This window comes from Pinus tabuliformis, chromosome 5_2, assembly GCF_031772625.1.
Source record: "Pinus tabuliformis cultivar Carrire ecotype Pingquan chromosome 5_2, CPIR1, whole genome shotgun sequence".
Classification (NCBI taxonomy): Eukaryota; Viridiplantae; Streptophyta; class Pinopsida; order Pinales; family Pinaceae; genus Pinus; species Pinus tabuliformis.
In genome coordinates, this window is record NC_142306.1 from 233,686,200 (window position 1) to 233,713,238 (window position 27,039).

Consider the following 27,039-nt stretch of genomic DNA (forward strand, 5'->3'; position numbering starts at 1 on the left):
ATATATGGTGTTTAGTCTTTCCTGCATGCTCAGCTAAAGCTGAAGAATGAGTTCTTTCATTCCGGATATTTGCACCATGCTCTTTGAGCCTGATCTTGACAGACCTGCCCGTTTCCCCAATGTAGTACTCTCCACAAGAACAATTGATCATATAAACCCCTTTCTGCTGGAGGTGTTCTAGGTTGTCCTTGACAGATTTCATTCTTTGCTTAATGGTTGTCATGGGCTTGAATGAAGTTTTGATATCCTTCTTCATGAGAACTTTAGCCAGCTTGTCAGTGACTCCACGAATATATGGAAGGTAGGCATTAGCAGTTGGGGGGTTTTCATATTTATCTTTCTTGCTTCCGGATCTGGCTTTCTGGATGGCTTTGATGATGTCTTTATTATTGTATCCTAAGCTTGTAAATACTTTTCTTAAGTAATTAATCTCCTCTTTGGTGTGGATCTCATCCGATATTCTATAGGCTCTAGTAAAGAGGGTTTGAAGCACACCCATCTTTTGAGCTGGGTGGTGGTGTGAATCTGCATGAAGGTAATTATCTGTATGTGCCTTTTTTCTAAACACTTTGTGCCCTAGGGATCCATCCTTGTTTCTTATGAGGAGAATATCGAGGAATGAGATGCAATTGTTCTCCTCAACCTCCATTGTAAACTTTATGTCCTCTGATATGCTATTGAGATGGTTTAGAAAGTTTTTGAGTTCTTCATCCCCATGAGGCCAATCGACACTCGTGTCGTCCACAAACCTGATCCAAAACTTAGGTTTTAATGGGTAGGTGTCAAGAGATTTCTTTTCGAATTTTTCCATGAAGAGATTGGCTACAATAGGTGAAAGTGGTGATCCCATAGAAACTCCTAATGTTTTCTCAAAGATTTCCCCTTGAAAGGTGAAGAAAGTAGAACAAAGACATATTTCAGCTAGCTTTGCAGTTTGGGGGTCTGCCACTTCTTTGAAAACTTGGACTGCTTCATCTAAGGGTATCTTGGTGAAGAGCTGTACCACATCAAAACTAACAATTTTGTCACCCGGATCCAACTTTTCTTTTTTAATGTACTCAACATACTGGCTAGAGTCTTTGATGAAAGAGCTAGTTTTTCCCACTAGAGGGGATAGGGTGCTTGTGAGATACTTCGCTAATTTGTATGTGGGTGCTCTGATAGTATTGACTATGGGTTTGAGAGGGGCATCAATTTTATGAATTTTAGGGGCTCCATAAATACGAGGGGTTATTTCACTGTTGGGGGTGAGGTGCTTTTCTAGTTTATCTTCCAAAATAGTCTCTTTGATGGCTTTTTTGACCAGCCTTGTAATTTTAGAGATTGGGTTTTTTTCTTCATAAACAAAATGAAAGACCACCTAAAAAAACCCAATCTCTAAAATCACAAGGCTGGTAAAAAAAATCCATTAAAGAGACTAATTTGGATGATAAACAGAAAAAGTGCCTCACCAATGTGGTTGGGCTTATAATATTAATAATAATAATAATAATAATAATAATTAATTTATCAATATGGTTGGGTTTATAATATTAACAATCTCTAGGGCTTATTAATCCTTAGGGTTTATAATATTAATAATTGTGTGGGTTTATCAAATCCCTCGGGTTTAAAATATCAATCCGTGGGTTTATAAATCCCTTGTGTTTTTAACATTGATCACTTGGGTTTGTTGATAGCTTAGGCTTATAATATTTTTCCCTTGGGTTTACTAATTCCTTGGGTTTATAATATTAATAATTTATTGGGTTTATAATGTTAATAATCCCTTGGGTTTATTAACCCTTTGAGTTTAAAATATTAATTCCTAGGGTTTATTAATTCCTTAGGTTTTTAATATTTATCCCTTGGGTTTGTTGATCCCTTAGGTTTATAATATTTATCCCTTGGGTTTACTAAATTGTTGGGTTTATAATATTAATAATCCCATGGGTTTATTAATCCCTTGGGTTTAAAATGTTAATTGTTAGGGTTCATTAATCCCATGTGTTTTTAATATTGATTCCTTGGGTTTGTTGATCCCTTAGGTTTATAATATTTGTTGACACCTAATCATAGGGATTGGGTGAACAATTGTAATTAGTGTAAATAAATAATATAGAAAATGGAGAGTCATCGGGAGATGAACTGAATAGTCACTCCCTCTTGTATATAATAATGAAGAACCTAAATGAATAATACGATTACATTTGAGGAGTTACCTCCTGGTCTGACATGGTATCATAGCCAACACCATTTTTGGCTTCCCTCTCTACTTTGTAACTCCCTTCTTCCTATGTTCTACCTATTTTGTAGAACTGACCTCTTGCAACCACTCCACAGGTGTGCCTCTCTCAAGAATTTGATAACCGTTTTGCAGGTTTTCCCCTCTCTCGCAATTACTACCCCTCTCTGGCAACTGTTGCAGACGTTCGGGTATACCTACATTCATGCTGCCTATCGATATACCTCTCATGGTTTCATCACTTTCTTGGTTTCATAGTGTTGAACACGGGTGAGATGAATGAAATTCTCTTATGATTTTGTATCGACGTTCTAGACCCTAATAGGGTATTTTTCTCTGTTCATACATTTTATTTATAAATCACAGTCAATTAGTGTTAAGCGTTAATACTGAGTTTAAGCGCTAAACCTTTCCTTAAGTGCCTTTATTAAAAGTATGAATTAAGCACGTGGGTGGTATTGATAAGTGGGAAGCGGTATCTCGTGCACCCTAAAGGCTGTAAACAATATTCCTAAAATTCACGCAATTAACCTTAGCGGGCAACACGTAGCATGGGAAAACCACTTTTCTCACCCGTTCTTGACCTGATATCAGTCGTGAAATATTTCACGCGAGATTGTGCGAAAACCATTCAATTGGACAGGTCACATCAATGGTGGAGATTATCTGGGTTAGTTGGTGAGCGGACGACGCGATATCCGTTGGATTTGGAGAAGTGAGATCAACGACGCGGATTGAAGCACTTGATAAAAGGAGAAGTCAACGAGGGACTGACAGTGATTGGTTAGATAAGCGGGACCCTCAAGGGCAAAATCCATGTACAGAACTGGATTTAAGTGCAGCTGATTGGTTACAAAGCTAACCAGTAGTCGAATTACAAACTGCCAGCTCATTTTCATCAACCTCCCGCGTCATTTTTTTTTACTAGCAGAAGAGCGATTTTTTTTACACTATACATATTTTTAAAATGCACTCATTGATATCTGTTGTGGGAGTGGTTTTCAATGGGAAGGAGAACTATCCTGATTGGTCTCGGAAAATCAAACACACTCTCATTTTTAATGAGTTGTGGAAAGGAGTGTGTGTTGGAAACAGAGACAAAGAGCTAGAACAACCTACCTTAAACAAGGAATTTGCCATTTGGGAAAATAAGAACAGTAAGGCTTATGCATTGATTGCATCATCAATAAATGAAGATGTGAGTTGCCATATTTCACCATTTTCAAATGCTTTCAAAGCCTTACAAAAACTGAAGGAACTCTATGACTCACACTCTACACTTGAAGTTGTTCAACTCATGATTAAATTGTTCACCCTTGAATTAAAAAATGATGATCATCTTGATCTTGCATCAAAAGTAAAATCTATTATGCATGATATCAAAGTCACTAATGTTGAACTGGACATTCCTCTGATAGCTTTTCTCAAGGCACTTTATCCCACTTACTCAAATTATCTTGAGTCATTGCAAGCAAATGGAAACCTCAAAGATATTACCTTTGACTCCATTGTCAAAAAATTCGCTGAAAGAGAGAAAGCTTTTGGGGAGAAGAAAGCTCCTTAATCTTCTGAAGAGGTTATGTGCCTCACAGATAGAGAGAAGAATCTTGCTCAAGATTCTTCGAGAGGAAGAGGCGGTCGAAGAGGAAGAGGAAGAAATTTCAGAGGCAGGGGGGGCATACCCTCTCAAGGAGAAAAGTTAGATTTGCACTGCATACACTACAAAAGAGATGGATCACATGATGCATCCACATGCAAGTTTCCTTGGGACAGAATTGAGCATGAAAGAAACCAAGCCAAAGGTAAAACTTATGACAAAGAGAAAGGTATAGCACCTGAATCCACTCATTATGTTGTGGCACATTGTAATATTGGAGTAAATGAGGACTTATTTAATGCTTCACTTGCTTCTTGGAAAAATGATTGGTTGCTTGATTCAGGAGCAACTTGCCACATGACCTTTAGAAGCTATTTTTTTGAATAATTTATTGACAATGTTGATGGAGTAGTATAATTTGCAGACAAATCAAAACTCAAGCCATCAGGGCTTAGTACAATCAGGCTTAAATTGCCTGGTCTTCCAGATTTTCTTCTACATCATGTTCTATATCTCCCATAGCTGAGGAGAAACTTGTTGTCCTTGGTCCACATCTGCCAGCAAGGACTCTCCATTCATATATTTGATGGCAAGCTTGAGGTGAGAAAAGCATCATACCACTCACTTGTCATGATGGGGATAGAAGAAGAAAGGCTTCTCAAGCTGCAGGGTACCTCTGCTCATGCACAAAATTTCTCATATAATTCTCACTATGAAGAAGGTACATTTCCATCAAGTTTATTATGGCATGCTAGATTTGGACACTTGAAATATGACAACCTCCGCTTGTTAAAGAAAAATGGTGTTACTGGTTTGCCTATAATTCCTATGAAACTTAAGCAATACGATGCTTGCATTCTAGGAAAGCATAGAAAACATTCTTTTCATGATTGACATTCTAGAGTACATAGAAAACTTGAACTCATTCATTCAGGTTTATGCAGTCCAATGCCTGTTCCTTCTGCAAATGGAAATAAATATATGTTGACATTTATTGATGACTACACCAGAATGTGTTGGGTTTATTTATTGAAGAACAAATATGATTATTTTCAAACATTCAAGAACTTTCATACATGGATTGAAAATGATGCACAATCTCATATTGGCTCTATTCGCACTAATAATGGAAAAGAATAAACTTCAAATGAATTTGAAAATTATCTTCGCCAACATGGGATAAAACATCAAACAACTGTGCCTTATAATCCCCAACAGAACGGAGTAGCTGAAATAATGAATAGGACAATATTAAATATGGTGCGCTCCATGATGTTTTTCAAAAATGTAAAAATGATGTTTTGGGTTGATGCAGTTCTATGTGCTGTATATGTAAAGAATAGATGTGTATCTAATTCTATTAGAAACAAGTCTCCTTACGAAATGTGGTATGGGCACATTCCTTCAGTAATGCATCTTAGGGTCTTTGGTTCCACATGTTATGCCTTGATAACAAAGGTACATAGAAACAAACTTGGTGCAAGAAGTCGTAAGTGTATCTTCCTGGGGTATTCAAACACCTCCAAAGCATACCATCTCTATGATGAAGTCAATAAACTTTTTGTTGTATATAGATATGTAATATTTCTTGAATCATCCAAAACTGACAATGTTGGTGAGTGACAACTTGATCGCTTGGATAGATTCACAAATGCAAAATCATTTCAAGAATTTGATAATCCGATTCTACATCTTGAAGGGAGGATTCCTATACTAGATCAACCTGTGGAATATTCTTCTGAAGCACTCTCTCCCTTGCATGAAACTCCAACAACGGATGATAATTTTAGTGATGTGATTGACAAAGTTGGGAGACTTAATCTTGATTCAGTCCCAACTCAATCAACGGAGCAGCCTGGACCATCTCAGAAAGGTCCCCCAAAGTGGTTGACAAAGACACTTGAAAGTGTTCATCTTGATGAGGTTGGAAAGACAGGAACTAGAAATTCAACCTGGCAAAATGGAGGTGATGTAGATGACTCTGATTCACCTGTTGATATGGATGTTTCTTATGATTGTGAATTGAACTTGTCTACAGATTTTGAACCAAATTCCTTCAAAGAAGATGCTTCTCATGATGAATGGAAAGAAGAAATGCAAAAGGAGTATGATGCCTTGATAAATAATGGCACTTGGAAGCTAGTTGATCCTTCATTGGGAACCAAACCATTTGGCTGTAAGTGGGTCTACAAGAACAAGTATAAAGTTGATGGCTCACTTGAAAAGCACAAAGCCAGGCTTGTGGCAAAAGGTTTTGCACAGAAGGAAGGGGTTGATTATGAGGAGACTTTTGCCCCCACAGCAAAATGAGCTACCATCCAGACACTCTTTGCCCTAGCAGCTCAGAACGGTTGGAAAGTCGATCAAATGGATGTAAAAACTGCTTTCTTGAATTGAGATCTAAAAGAGAATGTTTTTATGTCCTAGCTTGAAGGATTTGCTGTAAAAGGAAATGAACATAAAGTATGCAAACTTGTGAAATCCTTGTATGGCCTCAAACAAGCACCATGAGCCTGGTATGAAAAACTAACTGAGCATCTTCTGAAACTCAATTTCAAACATTATGATCTCGATGATGCAACTTTGTTTGTCAAGAAGGTTGGAAAAACAGTTGTATATCTTGTGGTATATGTAGATGATCATTTGATGACAGGGAACAATGAGAACTACATTGCATCCATAAAGAAGGAATTGAGGAAAGGTTTTGAAATGACTGATTTGGGCTATGTTCATTACTATCTTGGTATTGAAGTAACTCAACATCTGAAGTCCATATTCCTTTCTCAAAAGAAGTACATTGGAGATTTGTTGAATAGGTTTGGCATGACTGAATGCAATCCTCTAACTACTCCAATGGAACAAAACTTAAACCATTGAAGGAAAAGAATTTGAGGATGCAACAAAGTATAGACAGCTTGTAGGAAGTCTCAACTACCTAACTACTACCAGACTAGAAATTTCGTTTGCTGTTGGAAACCTCTCCAGGTTTATGCAAAAGCCTTGTGAGGGACATTGGTCTGCTGCAAAAAGAGTTCTAAAGTAGTTGAAGGGAGATCAAGACTTTGGAATCAAGTATACACAGGTGGGAGACTTCAGCTTGATTGGATACTCTGATTCAGACTTCGATGGAGACAAAGAAACTGGGGTATCTACTTCGGGTTATGCTATGAGTCTTGGATCAGGAGCTGTCTCCTAGAGATCACGCAAACAATCAGTTCTAGCAGATTCCACAATAGAGGCAGAATATGTGGCAGCAGCTGAGGCAACAGAAGAAATTGTGTGGCTCAGGAAAATTCTGGAATATTTGCAGGTAAAGCAAGTACAATCGACTCCAATCATGATTGACAATACCCTGGCAATAAAGTTGGCCAAGAACCCAAAGTTCCATGATCGAATGAAGCACATCAATACAAAATATCATCTCATTCGACATCATGTTGAGGCCAAAACAATCCATCTTCGCCATTTTTCCACTAATGAGTAGATTGTAGACATCTTCACCAAAGCACTTGGAAGAGAAAATATTGAAAGATTCAGAACGATGCTTGGACTCACCAACATCCCTTCAGATTAAGGGGGGAATGTTGACACCTAATCATAGGGATTGGGTGAACAACTGTAATTAGTGTAAATAAATAATAGAGAAAATGGAGAGTCATCATGAGATGAACTGAACAATCACTCCCTCTTGTATATAATAATGAACAACTTGAATGAATAATACGATTACATTTGAGGAGTTACCTCCTGGTATGACAATATTTATCACTAGTGTTTACTAATTCTTTGGGTTTATAATATTAAACCCTTATATTTATTAGTCGCTTTGGTTTTAGGATTTATAATATTTATTTTAGGGTTTATATACCTTAGGTTTATAATATTAATCCCTTGGATTTAATATTATTCCCTTGGGTTTATAAAATGTTGGGGTTTTAGGGTTTGTAATATTTATCTTATGATTTATATATCTTGGGTTTATAATATTTATCCTTGGTTTAATATTATTCCCTTGGGTTTATAATCCCTTGGGATTTTAGTATTGATCCCTTTGGTTTATAATATCAATCCCTTTGATTTATTAATCTAAGGGTTCTTATTCCTAGGGTTTAATATTATTCATAGGGTTTATATAAATCTTTGGGTCTAATATAAATCCCCTTGGTTTATAATCATGGTCAACCATGGATCAATGTCACATTGTGAAATTTTTTTCTCAATATGAAAATCAACCATGGTCCAACATTTCTTTATGAGAAATAGTGATTGCATATGAAAATCAATCATGATCAACCATGGTGCATCATCGCATTGTGACAAATTGTCTCAATATGAAAATCAACCATGGTCAACCATGATAATTTTAGGGTGTACAATATTTATCTTGGGGTATATATATGTTGGGTTTATTATTCCTGTGGGTTTATAGTATCAATCCCTTGGGTTTATTATTCTCGTGGGTTTATAATATCAATCCCTAGGATTATTAATCTAAAGGTTCATATTCCTAGGGTGTAATATTATTCACAGGGTTTATAATATTAATCTTTGGGTTTAATATAAATCTCTTGGGTTTAATTAATTAACAATAATTAATATAAATTTGAAAAACAAGGTAATATTTTATATTTTTTAATAAATAATAAAAATAATTATTTAATTAATTATTATTAATTAAAAATAAATTAAATTATAATATTTATTATTATTTAATTAATTGTTATTATTATGTAATAATAATTAATTAATTGATTGATTTATTATTAATACATTATTATTAAATTTCCCGCAGGGGTTTGTTCTCGTGGTCAGCGAATGGTCTGCTAAGTCGTTCGTGCCGCTGTGCAGGTCACGGGTTCAAGTCCTGTCTTATCCTAAGGGGCCGTTCCTTGCGGGCTGGACAGTTCCTCCTAGCTGTTATAGTGGCAGCCAGTGGGATTCGACCCTGTGTAATGAGAGTATGATACCACCATTGTTGTTGATTCGACTAGATATCAATATATATATATATATATATATATATATATAACCATCGTTGTTTTTATTATTAACCATAAATAATATATATATATATATATATATATATATATATATATATATATTAATAAATAGTATTAATTAATTAATTAACAATACTATTTATTAATTAATATATTAAATTTAATGAACAATAAAAATAATAAATAATTAGTAATAAAATTAATTATTTTAAAATGATTATAATAATAATTTATTTACATCATAATTAATTATTTTTATAAATTAAAAATTATTATTATAATAAAGATATTAATAATTATAATAATAATATTATTATTATTTTTATTGTAATAGTTATTTTTTAATAGTTTTATTATTTTTATTATTATATAATTATTAATATGAAATTAATATTAGATTTATATCATTAATGTTGGTTGTGGTTGAGTTTATAATATTAACAATATCTAAGGTTTATTAATCCCTAGGGTTTATAATATTAATAATAGTGTGGGTTTATGAATCTCTTCAGTTTAAAATATCAATCCATGGGTTTATAAATCCCTTTTGTTTTAATAATTTGTTAGGTTTAAAATATTAATAATTCATTAGGTTTAAAATAATTCATTAGGTTTAAAATATTAATTCCGTTAGGTTTATTGGCGATGATATAACGGTGAGAGATAAATGCATATTATTATTACGTTATATGTGAATTAGATTATAGTTTTAAATATAACTATCAATATATTAGCAATATTTTATGTAATAACTAATATTATATTAATATACAAAAATAATGTTAATGTAATAAATGTAATTATATAAATAAAAAATAATATGGCTATTATTATTTACATAGTTGTTAATAATGAAAATAGTTAGCCTTTATCAAAATATAGCTAATAGTTATTAATGTGGATAGGCTTATCGGTGTATATCAACCACATTGGTAAATGTGGTTGTAGATGTGTTTCAAATATGCTTATCGACATATATCAACCACATTGGTAAATGTGGTTGTAGATGTGTTTCAAATACGCCTATCAGCATATATCAACCACATTGGTAAATGTGCTTGTGCTAGTATATATACACTATCCAATTAATTAAACTAATCCCTTAGGCTTAATTACTATATATACACTTTCTCTAGTTCCAATGAAAAACTCTAATTCTATTTCTGGGCTACTAAATGGATATCCTCTGCAAGTACCTACTTTATCTATGCTTCTCATCTCATAACTTTACTTTTTTTTCTTGGAAATATCTGGGAAGATCCACCCTAATGGATTATACCGTTGACTAATATTAGCAGAGCCTAACGTCGAGAGCATTGAGAGAATTGATCCATGACCTCCCATTAGCGAGGTGCTTTAACGATGGGAACTCTCAAGACTACCCTACATTACCAGAAATGAAATAGGAACATTTGTTTCTGGAAAAAGAAACGCAAATAAAACATAATGGTATGGAAAACGCCGTTTTGTATGGTTGTTTCCATTTTTCAATACACGAAACTGGTTTCTTGAGAAACAAATGGTTTTTTGAAATGGTTTTATGAGAAACATTATTCTGGTCATTTGTAATGTTGAAATCAGTCCGATTAGACATTGAGATGAATAAAAACAAAATGAAGGTTGGTTTTGTTGATAACTTTCAGAGGCAGTTTCATGATCTGCGGTATGTAGCCTAAACTTTCCATAACAACATTGTCTATTTAGGGATTTTGTTCGTTAAAATTATATTATTTCGATGTGTTGCCTATTGTTACGTATTTTTAATGTTTTAATTATTTTTTCTTAATTTTTGTGTTGGTTTTATTGTTTCTTCATACAAAATTATAAATTTAAATGTAGAGGGTTACATTATATATTTTTATAAATTAGTAGTTAAATAATTTAGTGAAGATTTTAGTATCTACTTCAACTATACTTTGAAATATATTATTTTTATTATTATAAAGATTAATTATTATTATAATGGATTAATGATAAAGTTTTGAAAGTTTAATGGTAACTTTCTTTAGGTTTTGTATTCAAACATTAGTTGTAGCATTTATGGTTCTCAACCCTTTCGCTTTTTCTATGGAAAATGCCAGTGGAGAGAGTGACACTCCTTCCTATAGAAAGATAGTTGTAGGTAGTAGTAGTTCTAAACAACCCTCTACTTTTGGCTCTATTCCCAATGGAAATCAATTCAATATTCACTATCCTATTGCCCAACCAGGGAAAATACAACCTAGTAGTTGCTTGCCAAATACTACAATAGAGACCAAATATGAGGTCCGCTTAAATCACATGGGAGAATATATACAATATATGTGAGATCATGTACTCATCTAGAAGTTTCTAGGGATATGGCCTTCAAAAAAATCCCACTCTCACTGGGTCCAAATCAAGTGGAAATGGAAGGCTAAATCAAACTTGAGTTTAGGGCCAAAGGTTTCTTCACTATTGTATTTGTCAGCTTAGAGGATCAAAGATGGGTATTTGAGAATGACCCATGTAAGCAACACGAGCTATGTTTCTCATCATGAATATTCGAGAATGACCCATGTGAGCAATGAAATCCTACGAGAAAATGCATATGAACCATAGTATTAGAGAACATTGATGATGTATGCTTTATTTTATGTTTTTCACATTTTTCTTGGTTTTTTTCTCTCCTAGTTTCTTGAATGCGAAACTTCCAAACTTTGTTTCTTGTCCCATTGTCTTTTTTGATTTCATTCTCGTTTCTAGTTTTTGGTAACATAGGGACTACCTCATCCCATAAATTTACTATCTAAACTACTTGATTTATTCAAAGATTAGATAACTTTAAAAAACAGAGCTCAAGAGTATACTTGAGATCAAACACTGATTTCCAAAACATCGTATTCATCGACACCCCATAACGTAAATACAAGTTCTTACCAATGCGTATTCCTCTGCATCCTAGTTACACAACAATATACTTTCCTTTTGGCTGTCAGCCTTGTTTTAGCAACTTCCCTAATCTATGGGACACCTGAATGAGACAGACAATGGTTAACTTGGATATCTTTATGGATAGAAATGGATTTATCTTAGAAAAGAAGGGGAATTAAGCTCACGATGATTTTGACTTCCAGAAGGGTTGAAGTTCCGCCATTTGGGTCACATGCACCAAATGTTCACACATTGTGGTGGTTACCCAGGAAAACATACTCGCTTGTCACCAAATATAACTCTGTTTCTTTTAGCAACAACTACAGTATTTAAACCACAAATCTACATACCATAACCTTGGACTTGTTCTCAAGGAAGGTGAAAAGGTCACCTTTTTTGGCTACTTGGGCTGCGCGTGCGAGCTTGCTGCTTGACCTAGTGGGTTCCCTCTCTGCAACGCAGTCGCCACTCAGTAGCCTCCTCCTGTTGGGATCTTAGAGCCTATGGATCCCTCAGAGGAGGGCGATCCTCTACCAGATCAACTCCAAGGAAATGAAGAAGCTTCTGAAGCATTTACCTCCCTTATAGTAGTGACATGACCTCCAAGAATCAGGCCAACATTAAACTAGTTTGTCAAAAATCTCGATGATATTCCATAAATATCCCTTCCTCCTGCTCTTCCTTGCAGAGTAGCTTTGTCACTCACTGAACGTGGTCTAGTGGGTTAGTTCACTAGGCTATGGCCATCCCCCAAATCAGTTCAAAGATGGGTTGAAAGAAACTGGAGCTCAACCATCAATGGGAAAATCGCAATAAGGTTCTGCGAAAGGGGATACTATACCTTTCATTTTGAAACTAAGGAAGACATAGATCTGATCTTTAGAAATGGCCCATATTTCATGGATACCAGAGGACTATATCTAAATCGATGGACCCTAGATTTTGATCCTAAAATGGATGTGCCAAGTGCAGTGCTAGTATGGGTCAGATTACCCCACCTCCCTTTACACTGCTGGGGAGATGAGTCAGTAAAGGCCATAGGAAATGTAGTAGGAAAATATATAGATAGATGTGAACCGAAGGAAAATATGCATGCATGTGCCAGAATATGCGTGGAAGTGGATCTAGGAAAAGGACTTCCAGAAGCAATAAAGATTAAGGTCAACCAATGGACGCACATACAACAGCTAGACTATGAGCAGATTCCATTCAAATGCAAGGTATGTCATGAATATGGTCATTTTCCAAATATATGTTCTAAAAAAAAAAGAAAGTGAAAATGTTGAGGAACAAGAAAATAAATGGGAGCAAGTAAAAAGAAAGAAGCCCACCAACAAGAAACCCCCCCCCCCACCATCTCCATAGCCCTAGGAATCAAATGAAACTTCCTCACCATCTCCCTCCACTGCCATCCCCTCACACCTTACAAATTCGAACCCCTTTGGTCCACTGGAAGATACCACAGATCCCCCCTCACCCAGATCCCCAACGCATTCTCCCAACCCCCTTACTCTGTCCACCATCCCTTCAATCCCTCGTTCCCCCTCCCCCCCCTGTTAGTAGATCGTATCTTAACTAGAAACCAATCCAAAGAGACCATACAAATCAATGAACATAAAAAAAAGGTAGGTAGAAAATCCAACAAGGAAATAAGGGATGAAGTAGCGACCAAAGAGATGGCTTTAGGTACTCAACAACCAATGGACTCCTTCCTAGGGAAAAATATAGGAAACAGTGAGAAAAATCATCAAAGAGGGAAGGGCATCGCACACCAACAAACCAATAAATAATGATAGTGGTCTCTTGGATTTGTCGTGGTCTGGGCACATCCTACAAAGAAAATGCAGCAAGAGACATCCTAACGAAAGAAGCGCTAGACATTTTCATGATCCAGGAGACCAAAAAAATAGTCAAGAAACTGGAAAAATGATAGAAAATCTAAAAAATTATGAAGGAATAACACTTGAGGCAACAAGAGCCTTAGGAAGAATCTACACCCTTTGGGAAAAAAGGAAATGGGAAATGACAAATAAAAAAATCGGCAAGCATTGTATTAAAACAGATTTAAAGGATCTTAGCACAAAGCAAAATTACAGCATCATAAACATATATGCTCCAAATAATTATAAAGAAAAAGAACAATGTTGGAACTCGGTAAAAGAAGTACTAACAGAAAGACAAAATGGGAAAATAATTTTGGGAGGTGATCTAAACTTGGTAAGAAAGATAGAAGAAAAATTTCGAGGGACTTATCATGCAGATCCATCAAGAGAAGCTTTGGAATAAATAATGGAGCAACATAATCTAATTGATATCCCACCAAGTAACTAGAAATACACATGGAGAAACAAGAGAATGGGTAAGAACAATATAAAGGAGAGGTTGGACAAAATTTTAGTGCAAGAAAATATAGCAGTTGATTACACCTTTGTAAAATCCAAAATTATTCATACAATAGTTTTGGATCATAAGCTAGTAGCACTTATTCTGGGCAAATTGGACAACCAAGGTCCTCTTCCATTTAGATACAATTCGATTTGGGATAGCAATGAAGATTTCAGAAATCAAATCAAAGAGGGATGGGCACAAAACATTACAAGATCACCCATTATGTATGGGAAACAAAATTGAAAAATCGGAGGGTAAAACTAAAAATATGGAAAGAGAGAATGAAATTAAAAAAAGAAGAAAGGAAAATAGAGTTGCAAAAAAAATGGACAGCATGCAAGAAGAAAAGGAAAATAAAGAGGAGGACAAGCAAGATTATTTGAAAGAAAAGGAATTATTTTGGGAAATATACAGGCAGAATAGAAAGGAAGAAGAAGAGCTCAGATTGAAATCCATATGTCTTTGGCTAAAAGCAGGGGATAAAAATACTGCCTTCTTTCACAACACAATGAAAATTAGAAGAGCTAGAAATCAGATAGACCAAATTAAAGTGGGCGAACAAGAAATAAAGGGAGTAGAGGAATTAAAAAAAGAAGCACATAACCACTTCAAAGAGCTATTAACAACAAATGAACAACCAAGAGACAATGAGGATTTTTTATAACACATCCAAAAAAAAAGTGATGAACACAATTCAGAAATAAATAAAGAAACCTCTGAAGAAGAAGCGCTAGCAGCAATATGGATTCTTCATCTAGACAAGGCTCCGGGGCCAGACGAGTTCACAATCGCCTTCTATAGGCAGCACTAGAATATCATTAAAAAAGAGTTCATGAGAATGACAAAAAATGTATTTAAAAAAAAAAATGGGAGGAAACACAAAATCCTCATATCTGGCTCTCATTCCTAAGGAATCCAACCCAACAACTTTCAACAGATTTAGACCAATATCTCTCTGCAATTCCTCCTACAAAATTCTCACAAAAATTATTGCCAATAGAATCAAGAGAGTTCTCCTTGAAGTAATCTCTGAAAACTAGGGCAACTTTTTCCCCAACCGGTAAATAATTGACAATGTGATTATTGCTCATGAAGCAATACATACTAGCATCCAAAGGAAATAGAAAGGAATTATTGTAAAGCTAGATATGGCAAATGCCTTTGGTAGAGTCAACCACACATATCTAACAGTAGTTCTTAAAAAGTTTGGGTTCTCTCAAGACATAATCGAGACCATACAAGCTTGCATCTCAACCCCTTGGATAGCGCCACTAATAAATGGAAGACCCAACAAATTATTTTAGAGCTCAAGAGGGTTGAGACAAGGATGTCCCCTATCCCCATTTTTATATATCATAATGGCTGAAACGCTAAGTGCAACATTGGAAAACCAAAGGAAAGGAAAAAAAAATCATAGGTATTCAAATTGCAAAAGGTGTCAAAAATATCAATCATTCTCTTTTTGCTGATGACACTCTTTTATTGGGAGGGGCATCAAGTATAATAGCAAAAATATTTAAAAAAGTTCTAGACGACTTTCTTCAGGTTTCCGGAGGGCTATTAAATAACTCAAAATGTAGAATATATGGTTGGAACACTCCTCCAAGAATAATGCAGAACATCTCACAAATTATTGAAATTCCAACACAAGCAAGATGGATGCACTTTACCTACCTAGGACTTCCAATAGCAAAGGAGAATGTGAAAGCTAAAGTATGGAGCAAGCAAGTGGAAAAAATGAATGACAAAATACAAAAATGGGGTATGATGTGGCTCAATATGGCAGACAGGGTGATTATGATTAAGGCACTACTATCAGCTCTTCCAATATATCAGTATGTGATTATTTTGGCTCTGGCAAGTGCACAAAAGCAAGTGGAACTAATCATAAGAAGCTTTCTTTGGATGGAGGAAAGCAAGAGAATAAAAAATTCAGTCTGGTAAAGTGGGATCAAGTCACACTTCCATATGAACAGGGAGGTCTATCTATATGCTTACTAGGCCTAATGAATGCTGCACTAGGGATGAAAATAATATGGAGAATGATAACCAGAAGGGAAAGTTGGAGGAAAAAATCCCTTGCCACACTCTTAATCATTCCAGAACAAAGTTATTGACAAACATCATTCCTGTGAGCCCTTACATGCAAGTTTGGAAACTTGTAAGGAAAATAATCCCCTCAATCATGAATAATATATCTAAAACTTAGGGAAATGGGAAATCGACGGCAATCTAGGATGATAGAATAATGGGAAAAGAGTCCCTAAATCTTCAATGGTATCTCCTTAGCATACAAAAAAGGATGGCTGAAAGAGGGCTTAATAGCCTTCATTCAATCTCAGCATGGGATCAACATACTTGGCATGAGTGGCAAATCCCAACAATCCCAATAAACTTAGAAGGACAACGTGAGAAAACAAATCACCACCTCAAAGGGGTAGCGCCCATAAGCATTGAGGAAGAGAACGAGTATGTTTGGGATCCAAATGGAGGAGGATACACGATCAAAATAGGGTACAAATCACTTTAAGAACAAGAAAACCATCAGGAGTGGAGTTTATGGAAAGTGGTTTGGAAAACTGAATCTCTCCCTAAAATCAAAGCATTTATATGGAATCTTCTCAAAGGAAAAACTCTAAATATTGATAACTTAAAAAAAAGGAATTCAGGGCCCATCTAGGTGCATCATGTGCTTGATAGAGGAAGAGTCCATCCAATATCTCTTCTTGGAATGCAAAATAGCTAGAGAATGTTGGAAGTAGATTACAAGACCGTTGGAAATTAACTTAAACTTCACAAACACTCTCTCAGATTTTTATAAAACATGGGAGAAGAATTACCCTTACTCTAAAAAAAACAAGGCTACAATAATCAATCTTTGGAAATGCCTTCCAGTAGTACTGTGTTGGCAGATTTGGCTAACTAGAAACAAAAGTATCTTCAAAGAAAAAAAGCCAAGAACAGGCAAAATCTTATCAAAAATATGGGGTTTAGTCTTGTAAATTATAAACACTAAAGGAATGTCAGTTGTGGATCACAACAATCTTCAACAAGAGGAGAGAGAATGGATTGCCAAAGAAATATTGGAAAACAATGGGAAAGCAGGACCAAAGAAAACCACTACAGTAATAAATTGGAAACTAAGGATGAGCGAAAATAAATTGAAGAGTGGAGAAAAAATCAAAATAGTTGCAATCTTTTTTTTGATGGGGTATCAAAAAACAATCCAGGGAAAGTAGGATCAGGTGGAGTAATAAATGATCCAGATGGGAAAGAGATTGTCACATATGAATGGGGCCTAGGAGAAACCACAAATAACAAAGTAGAAGCCTATAGTCTTTTATTATGCTCAAGGATATTAAAAAAACAAGCAATCCGAGATCCTATGATAATAGAAGACTCTGCAATTTTTATTGAAGCAATGATTAATAGTAAAAATCCCAATAATACGGTTATCAATAGAATATATCATAGGGTAAGACTAAACTTAAAAGGATTGGGGAGGGTCAGCTTCAAACATGTTTTGAGAGAACATAATAAAGAGGCTGATATCCTCACCAATAAGGCTGCAAAAAGAGAAGTTGGAAGCGTAAAGGAAAACAACGAAATTTATTATATCTCCATCCCATAATTTACCACATCCCTCATGATGAAAGAGAAAAAAAATGGGAAAAAGCATGAACAAAATCAAAAAATCAGGGAGAGTACACCAGCATATCAAAAGGTAGATTTGTTAACAGAGGCACTCAATTGGTACCTTCAAGAATATAAGCAGAAAATCCAAACAAAATAAAAAAATATCCAAAGCTCGCAAGCCAAGGATTACAGAAATACTCTCTGCTTGAGTCAAGATGATATCTGTCATATCAGTGTCAAGTTACATGAAACTAATGTGATCATAAATCACAGTCGAATGATCATATTCAATCACTGCAACAGGACACGCATCCTAGCGTTCATCTACAAGTCTAGTAATCTCAATGCAAGCTTAAATAACTACACAACGAATAGCAAAAATTCTCAGGTAGAAGTCTTCAGTTTTCTGTGTCAAGCCATCAGTGAAGCAATCCCTCAGCCAGGCACTCTCATTCATTTGGGTCTCTCGTCATCCTGCTGCGAGCTCATCGTTAGTATCTCAGCTTTCCCCAAAATCCGCAACAGCAAGAAGGTTTCAGTATCATCTAACAAGCATTACGTTTCCAGTAGCTCCCTGTGTATCCCTCCCTTGAATTGACAAAGAATTCATTCCTGTGTCATCATTCATTTATGTCATATTACCAGGGTGTCTCCCTCTTTTTGAAACCTTCATCAACTTCTTCATCTGCTTCATCACAACGCCCTCTTCATCATCCATTCAGCTTCCGGAAAAGCCTCAATGGACATCCCATCAAACAGGCTTCATAGTATTTTATCAAAGCTAGCCCAGTGTCTCCTCTATTGGCCAGTTGGGGCACAACAGTGTATTTGTGAGGCAACAAGCTGCATCAGATCGAACTCTCATTTCAAGGATAGAGAAGCAGAGCAAAAGAATCTCAGCAAGAGCACACTCGAAAGGAACAAAAAAGCTACAAAAAACACAGCAAGTCAGAGGATCAAAATGGAGTGTAATCCCATAGAAAGAGTTGCAAAAAATGAAAGTTGTCCAACATGCAGGGCAAATAGGTTCATGATAGGTAGGTTCAACCAAGCACTCAAGGATCTTAGGGTGGAAATGAAAATAGAGAAGATGTATAAACAAAGAGACATAGATAAGCAGAAAGCTGAAATAATAGAGCTCAAAGACAAATGCAAGCATTTTCAAGAAGTTATTGACTATATCAAGTCAATCAACCAGAGCCAGCAAGGGGAAACCTCCACTAAGCAAAGTAAGAAGTGCCACCCTCAACAGGAGGAGTTAGTCAACTAGTTTTGGTGAAATATTTTAATTTTATATGTATTGCAAGTTTATTTTACTTCTAGGACAGTATGTTCGACAATATGCCAAGTTAGTCAAAGGAATTCATAGAAAAATGGTTTCAAGTTTAGAAATAGGGACTGCACTCCCATTTTCAGCTCTCTATTTGAATCCATTCCCCATCGAATGGAACAGGAGTTTGCTTCTCTCTTTTTTTGCAATATAATCAATACTAATTGTGTTACAAAAAAACAACTATAGTATTTAACATTGTAACACATTCACTTAAGTCTTGCACCAAATAACACGGAAATAGATGAAATTAACCATTGCTTCAGCTTTAAAATATGCACCATGATTGGAAATGCATTGATCTAGTCATGAAGTTAAAAGTACCTGAAGGCAATCCATATCTTTTAGGCTCCTCCAAACCTTTTATTAGGACACATACATCTCGAATTGGAGCAATGGTATGATTTGACTGTAATGACAATCAAACATCAATATGTAAGGATATCTACCATTTTCCAGAGCTACAAACAATATTAAGGTTAATAGTAACAAACTTTACATGAAAGCAAGGACAACAGTTATATAGTGTGATTTTTATTTAAAATCACAAGAATGTAAGATTTATATTAAAGAAAAATAAGTATAGATTCTATAGTTTTTCACCAGATTATAAAAAGGTACTATAAGGAGAGTGCTAAATGCCATTCTCCTCGCTAATCATGAGATGCACATCTCATTACATATTTATTCTAAACTAATGATCCTGCTGAGAAGCCTAAGCTTCAAATCTTGTGTGGATAAGGCAATCTCATTGAAGAAAATAAACGAGATTTCAGGAGTAAATGAAATTTATATTTCATTGCGCCTAGAGATGCATTATACAATCTAGTATGACCCCGATGTGTAAGTATGTCACATTTTTAAAAAATAATAAAAATATTTTTTATTAATGTTGGCCAAAATATTAGCTTGAATCTTAAATTATATATAACATTTAATATTATTAATGGATTACGATTAATTATTAAAATATAACTATGTATTATTATATATAATTTTAATGGATAATACATTATCTCATGCATTTAATAGTTCATTTATCATATACATGAATTTGAATGGATCATAAATTTACCTTTAACAAAAAATTTACCAAATTAAAATTCCAAATCAGGTAAAATATTAAACATCTTTATTCAGATTTACTAAAGCTAATGGCATCTCTTAAATCAAAGGAAAAAGGTTAATTCAACACAAAAAATCAAAAATCCTACTCCAAAATCTTTTAATATTTCTTTTGATTAAATATTTGTAGGGAAAAACCATATCCTATGGATATATTAAAGTCTTTAAAGACAAATATTTCCACATCAAACTTTTAATATTTGAAAATATTAATTTGATGCAGTTTTATTATAATTTTTGTTATGATGCCATAAAAAACATTATTAAATTTAATATTAATATTATTAATTTTTATAACTTTGGAATAATACAATATTAAATTTAATATGATATTCAATTTGTTATATTATAATATATATTAATATATCATGATATATATTAACTCTAGATATATATATGAAGGGAAGAAAAAATACATAAAGTGATAGCGGTGGAGAGATAGGGAGAGTGGCAAGGGAGATATGGAAGTAAAATGAAGATGAAAGACAGTGAGAGAAGAGTGGAGAGAGAGAGAGAGAGAGAGAGAGAGAGAGAGAGAGAGAGAGAGAGAGAGAGAGAGGGAGTGACAAAGGATAGGTGGAGAGAGAGTGTGTATGTTTTGGGGTGAGTTAGAGAGACAAAGAAGGAGAGATGGAAGGAAGGGGGAAGAGAAGGAGAGAGGGAGGGAGATAGTGATAGGGTTGGAGGGTGAAGAGAGAGGAGGGGGGTGGGGGAGAGACATCGTTAGGTGAGAGATAAAGGAAGAGAGAGGAAGGAAGAGAGAGAGAATGTGAGAGAGAGGAGAGAAGGAGGGAGAGAGAGATGGAGTTGGAGGGAGAGAGAGAGGGAGGTAAGAAGAAATTCATAGAGAGATAGAGAGAGAGGGAGTGATAAGGGAGATATAGAGAGAGGGAGAGAGGAGAACAAGAGGGAAGAAAGATAGATGAGGGAGAGAGAGAGAGTGAAGGGGAAGAGAGAGGGAGAGGAAGAGGGAGGGAGATAGATATAAATATGGAGAAAAAGTGTGTATGTTTTGGGGGTGATATAGAGAGATAAAGGAGAGGTAGAGGGAGATATAGATATAGATGGGAGGTTAAGCAAGGTGCAAACCTTTCCTCAATTTCTACACACCAAAAATAAGGTTTTCACCTTGAGGGATTTGATCCCTCTTTACACATGATAGATCGAGTGTTATATGGATCTATGCTGGTGAAAATTCTCATCTCTTCCTACTTTGGTTATACTGACAATCTCATGCCACATGGTCCTTTCCCTTATTATGGCCATCTTTTGTTGGTCCTGAGCAAGTTTTCTGCTTCTTCATGCGGCCACAGTAATGACTTTCCCAACCTAGCTACTCTGCAATTTTTCTAAGATGACACTTTTTATAAGAAAAGGAAGCCCCCTCAATAAAACCATAGCATAATATTATGCTTTCGACATTATAGGAAGCTAGTTATCCAGATTCCATACTACTCTTCTGAAAATAGGAATCCCGTCAATGAAACCATAGCATAATATTGTGCTTTCAATGTTACAAGACGCCAACTATCCACACCTTTAAATTTGATGAACTGTTAGAGATAATGATAAAAGGAGTATATAGGTCAGTGATAGAGTTAGGGCAAGCCCTCTGTACAATTTTCAACATGGTATTGAATTCAAATAGGCTCCTCTAGGAGGTTAGAATTGTTGAGAAAAGATGTTGGAAATCAAAGAAAATTTGAAAGATATATACTTATTTTATTTGAAATTTAGCAAATTTCAATTCTTTTGAAAATGGAAATTATAAATATTTGACAATATTATTACAAATATTTCAAAATTTTTAAATTATTATCTAATTAAACCTTAACATTTTAATTTTTAAAGAGAAAATCATGCATTTACATTAATTGTTAAGAATTCAGTTCTCCTTCACTTGTTGAGAGTTCATTCATTGATTTCAATTATAGGATTCAACATTCTACTAGATATTTCTTATAAAATTAAGTTTAAATTTTGAAACATAATTGTTGGTTGTGTTTCTCTCACCTTTGTCTCGAAGATGAACCACATTAGATGGACATATCACTTTTGTCCTGAAGATGACCCACATTAGATGGTTCAAAACGTCAACTAACAACTTATGATGTGATTAATCCGAAAGACATCATAAAAAAAAACCTTATTATGTTTGGTTATTATGTTCTTATGATGTGATTAATCCAAAATACATTATCAAAATAGACCTTATGATGTTTGGTTACTATGTTTGGAATTTGTTAGCCAACTCATGCGTTCTACCGTAAAGTTGTCCCTCTCTAAATTTTCAATTTCTATAGCCAAATATTGGGTGGTGTCAATCTGGAAAAAAATAATTATAATTTCCATGCCAAATAAAAATGAGGAGGTTCCAATTCATAATAAAAGGGGGAAAAAGATAAAAATTGATGCAATCTCGACAAATCAATTTGAAAATCATATTGATGCAATCCCAGAAAAAAAAATTGGTTTATTTAAATTTTTTAGGCAGGAAAAATATTAACATGAGTGCTTTCTAGAAAAATCATATCGATGAAATCCCTACCAAAAATTCGTTTATTTCTCTGCAGATTTTTTTTTGAGACATAAGCTAGCTTTTAAGAGGTTTCGGTTTTGGTGTTTTGGTTTGGGCAACTCTTCCCAATAGTTTCAATTTCAATTCTTGTGGAAAGAACAGGGTAGTTTTTGTCCCCCCAATATGAAACAAAATCAAGATCTTCTAATTGGGAGGATTTATGGTTTCTTTTTAGAGGGTTTGTAGTAAGAAGTTCGATAAAATTCTTATTATAATAGATTGAAATGTATGATTTTGGGGATGCAGAATGAATACAGGGACTGATTGAATAAACATGGGCATGCTTACCTTGTAGTGAAGATTGATAATGCTTGTGAAATGTTTGGGGCAGAGGAGTGGAGTCTTTCCATCAACACTTCTCTATATTCTTATTATAGAAGACTGAAATGTATGATTTTGGGGATGCAGAATGAATACAATGACATATTGAATAAATACGGGCATGATTACCTTGTAGTGAATATTGAGAATGCTTGTGAAATATTTAGGGTAGAAGAGTGGAGTCTTTCCCTCAACACTTCTCCATATTCTTATTATAGAAGACTGAAATGTATGATTTTGGGGATGTAGAATGAATACAGTGACAAATTGAATAAAGACGGGCATGCTTACCTTGTAGTGAAGATTGAGAATGCTTGTGAAAGATTTGGGGCAGAGGAGTGGAGTCTTTCCCTCAACACTCTAGTTACAGAGATCAAATCTCAACTAGACAGGAGCTTAAAACTCAAAAAATTAACCCACAATAGAATAGAGTAAAATTGACTAAAAATTTGGAGCAACAAAATAAAACTTTGGCTTATAGATTTAATGCACAAAATACATTTATATCGAGAATGCGACTCCTTCAACCAGTAAAACAAGTGTTCTCACTACCATTTACATTCACCAGGAGTTGCCTATAAAACCCCGTAACTATTTGTTTTCACGTGGGCACCACAATTTGTTCACAATTTTCTCTCTTGATCTCTCAAACATACACCCTCGACTATGAAAATGAATTTTACATACACATATTTTAAACACATACAATTTTGACTCATTAATACATGAAAGAGCAAAACATTAAGACACAGGATGAGTGATTATACAGAAAATGTTTTTCTATGTTGCAGGGTGAATATTTGCCCATACGTTTTTACCAACCCTTCATTAAATGCAAATTCCTTCTTAATTACTTGATGTGTTTTGTGGAATGGAGAATTTTACTCCTATTGAAAACTTCATTTTATCTGTCCTTCAGCATGTAAACAAAAATCTGCAACCTGCAAAAAAAATCTACCTAGCAAGTATGGTTGTTGTTAGTGTATTTAATGTAGTGGTTGGGATTAATTTTCCAACACTCCCCCCTTAATCACAACTTCCAGCATTGACAATTCCCAAACAGTCTCTGAGATGAACAAAATTTTCACGTGCCAATGGCTTTGTGAAAATATTAGCAAAGTGTTCCTATGACCTACAGTGCTGCAACACAATTTCACCATTGTTAATAAACTCTCTAATGGTGAAAAACATAATTCTTTGATAATGGTAAAAGGAATTGTTGTCACAGAAAATAGTTGTTGTTCCCTCTTGGTTGCAGCATAAATCCCTCAACATTCTTCTCATTCAAACTGCTTGACACATTGTTGTTGTTGCATCGACATATTCAGCTTCTACTGTTGACAATGACACTATTGACTGCTTCTTGGAGGCCCATGAAATGGCTCACAAACAAAAATTAGAAACATATCCTGACGCGCTCTTTCTATCATTGACACTTCTCGCCCAATCATTGTTAGTGTAACCAACCAACCTAAAATCATCTGTTGCGGTGTACAAAATTCCTTACTATGTCCCATTGACATACCTTAGAATCCTTTACGCTACTTGCCAATGTGTCTCCTTGGGTGTCTCCATGAACCTTGACATTGAGCTTACTGCATACATTATATCTGGCCTAGTTATTGGCAAAATACATCCAACTTCCCACCATACTTTTGTATAATGTCAGATTGACATTGCTGCTACAATCTTCTTTGCTCAATTCAACCCCATGACAGTTGGAGTTGGTGCGGGCTTTCTGTTCTACATGTTAAATCTCTCCAAAATATATGTTACATACTTTGGTTGAGAAATAAAAATACCATTTTCTATTTGCTTCACTTCTATGCCCAAAACATACCTTAATAACCCCAAGTCAGTGATTTCAAACTCACTTTTCATGACTTCTTTGAAATCAACGATGAGGAAACCATCACTATCTGTAAAAATCAAATCATCTACATATAAGACAACAATAAGAAGCTTATCGTCACTCTCTTTAATGTAGGGAGTAGGCTCACCATCACATTTGTCGAAGCCATTGTTCAACAAGTAAGCATCTATCCTACTATACCATGCATGCGGTGCTTGCTTCAGGCCATAAAGAGTTTTCCTGAACCTATAAACCTTGTCGCCTTAGCCTTCTACCTAATAACCAGGTGGTTGCACAACATACACTTCCTCTTTCAGCACTCCATTTAGAAAACTGATTTTACATCCATTTGATACACTTTCCATTAATTTTGTGTGGCAATCGATGCCACTGTATGCACTATGTCCATCCTCTCAACCGGCGCAAATGTCTCCACATAATATCTTCCATGCTATTGCTTGTATCCTTTGACAACTAGCCTTGCTTTATGCCTTTCAATATTTCCTCCAACGTTTCTCTTGGTCTTGTAGACCCACTTCAGTCTAACAACTTCTTTTCCTTGTGGAAGGCCCACTAACTCCCATGTGTCATTATTTTCTATTGCTTCTATTTATTCATCCATTTCCGCAACCTGTTTTTCTTCTTTGATTGCATCTTCAAAATGGATTGGGTCATCTACATGACAAAACAATGAAAATAAGGAATTTAGACTAGTGCTACTATCAACTTCATCTTTCTCATAAATTTCACTTAATTTTCTAAATTTTTGTCTTCTTATGCTTGTGGAAGATGGGTTTGATGTTGTGCTTGAAGTAGATGACGTCGTGGGTATTTACGGCGTGCTTGGAGAAGTAGTTGTTTGACTGTGCGATGTTGTCCTATTATTTGTCGACAGTGTCACTTGTTGACTGCTTTGTTGAGCTTGAATAGGAGTAGGAGGAGTCATTGTTGAGGAATTGCTTGCTACGATCAATTCCTCTTTATCTTCATGTGGTATACATGTTTTCACATTGATTGGCTTCTCTAAACTTCCATCCCATGCTTCCTCTTCTATGAACTGCACATATTTGTTGATTATGACCTTCTTGGTTGATGGATTGTAGAGCTTGTATGCCTTAGACCCATCACTGTATCCAAAAAATATGCATTTCTCCCCCTTGCTGTCCAACTTCTTCCTTAACTCATCTAGGACATGTGCATATGCCACACATCTGAACACTCTCATGTGAGTGACACTATGCTTTCTTCCACTCCCTTCCTCTTCAGGAACCATATTCAATGACACTTTTGGTTGGACACGTATTAATGATATATGTCGCACAAGCTACAACTTCAATACAATAGTCATTTGGAAAATGGTTTGCCTTCAACATACTCCTTGCCATTTACATAATGGTCCTATTTTTCCTTTCCATGACACCATATTGCTGAGGTGTATACATTGTTTTAAATTGCTTGTGAATTCCATGATCCCTGTAAAATCGAAGGAAGTCATTTGATATGTATTCACCACCTCTGTTAGTCCTCAAGACTTTGATGTAGTGTCCAATTTGCTTCTCAACAAGAGCTTTTTATTGGCGGAAGCGCTTAAAAACTTCACTTTTTGTTTTAGGAAGTAGACCCATGTATTCCTTGTATAATCATCTATGAAAGTAAAAAAATAATAGTTTCCACCAATTGATGGTGTTTGCATTGGTCCACATAAATATGAATAAACAATCTCCAAAGGTTCCTTTTCCCTTACTGACTTTCCTACTGGAAATGTTTCTCTATGTTGTTTTCCCAAGATGCATCCTTCACATAGGCTGTTCGACTACTCTATGAGTGTCAATCCCTTCACCATGCCTTTCCTATGCAACAAATTCAAACCTCCAAAGTTGATATGACCAAATCTCAAATACCATAACCAATTTTCATCTTTGACCTCTGCTTGAAAGTTTACTTGTGCGATAGCTGCAACTTTTTTTTTTATTCTCTTGTGAATTCATTGATATTTGTGCACTTTCTTCCTTCAAATCTGATTTTATCTTTAGGGAAAACATTCTATTGCTTGTCATCTGAACTTTTGCAATCAGTTGTTTGCTTGGAGACTTATC